Source organism: Rhipicephalus microplus, chromosome X (assembly GCF_043290135.1).
Source record: "Rhipicephalus microplus isolate Deutch F79 chromosome X, USDA_Rmic, whole genome shotgun sequence".
NCBI lineage: Eukaryota > Metazoa > Arthropoda > Arachnida > Ixodida > Ixodidae > Rhipicephalus > Rhipicephalus microplus.
This window is the reverse complement of record NC_134710.1, coordinates 302,623,725-302,625,479: the sequence shown is the minus strand read 5'-3', so window position 1 is coordinate 302,625,479 and position 1,755 is coordinate 302,623,725.

The window sequence follows — 1,755 nt, the reverse complement described above, 5'->3', positions numbered from 1 at the left end:
TGCGCGGGAGTCGTAGCGCCCAAGGCAAGCGTACTTGCTCGGTCTTGCGGAGTTCCCAATACGGTCTGCAAGCCCGTGAGTGTCGCACTGTGCTGCATCTTGGGTTAATAAACCCGTTGTTGTTGTTATCCTGCCTCGTGCGTGGTCTCTGCGCCGTGCCGGAGAAAATGACGAACCCGGCCGCAACGTCTTCGCACGCAGCGGCAGTGGAGGACGTCGCATCCCTACACGGTTGCGCATAGTAGGTAAGCTTTGTGCAAACCTATCTCCACATAACTGGCGCCCAACTTGGTTTCGGCATGGCTCCAGAGCAGAACCCTTCGAGGCGCTCGTTCCTGTTCGATCTTGTGGCGACGGACTTTATCTCATTCGAGGCGGACGGCTGCAACAGCACGGGGTACGGCCCTCTCAGCGACCCTCTGCTTTCGTTCACCGGGAGAGATCACTTTTTCGGGGCCCCCTACGGTGATGCGAGTCGCTTGAACGAGGACCACAGTCCTAGCCAAGCCAGTAACGGTCTGTATCAGCTGTTCCAGACTCACGCGCTTACGGGCCCGTCCCCGGCGCAGTCTGCGCTCGCTGGCCTTTCCCCGTCAGCAGCTCCGGTTGACAGCTCGAATTGCCGCACCCAGTCCTTCCTACAAGGGGCACGCAGGTGTTGGCGGGAACGCGCTTACTGACCTGTCGTGGTCGCGAGCGCAAAGGGTTGACGATGTCGTTCGCGAGCCTGCTCACTTAACCAACAACGTCACCGCGTTCACCGACGCTCGCTGGCCTGAGACTCGCGTGGGCGACGCTTTCGACGGACGTGGGCAACACCTCCTAAAATTCTTCAGGCCTGCGCCTCACGTGACATGACGTCAGCTACGTCATCACTCGCCGTCCGACCGGTCCCGCGGGAGCGCGCCGCTTCTGGCACTCCTCTCGCAGTGAACGAGTTGTATCTCAGCAATATTGTTTTCTCTCGCGTCTCAATGTCTTCAAAGGGTATTGTTAATTATAAGAAACTTGTCGAACGTGCAAACTTCCTGTAGTAAGAGTTAGTTTATTCAACATGTACACACGAAACAAGGGCACGAAGCAATGATCAAAAACACAAATAAATGAACATACTAATGAAAATTACAAATGATACATGAGCACTTTATTTTGGATCAACATTTTTCAATTTCCGTGCTTTTGCGACAGCTTTGGCATCGGCTTTAGCAACAGCGGCTGCGTCATTCCTCTCTTTGCAATAATTATTTAGCAGAACATTTGTCGCACATTTTATCAACATATTTATCACCAAATCTGGTTCGTGCCCATTCGCACAAGTCACCAGTTCCTCAAATGCTGGCAAGCTCTCCTTCACAAGCTGTTGAACAATGCAACTGTGATTTCGTGCCTGCAGAAAGCACCCGGCATTTTTTTCATTCTGCAGCAACTTTGCAACAACAACTTCAGTGTGCATCACTACTGTCACAACACACGCGTTCGGAAATTTCAAGCCACCTCGATTGAGACTTGCTATTAAAGAATTAGCATCACCATCGCACTCAGCATCGCAACTGTCAGCAACAAGGTTCTCTTGACAGTAGTTGCACTTCAACGTTTTTACCACAGAGTTAGTGCAAAAGCCTCCAACATAAGCAAAAACAGCGACGCGTGTGCTTAAGCTGTCAAGGTCTTCAGGTTTGACAGTAACTCTGAAGTCCTGTTGATTTGTGGCTGTTGCCGATGGAATAGCCTCATCAATGAAATCGTCACTGCTCA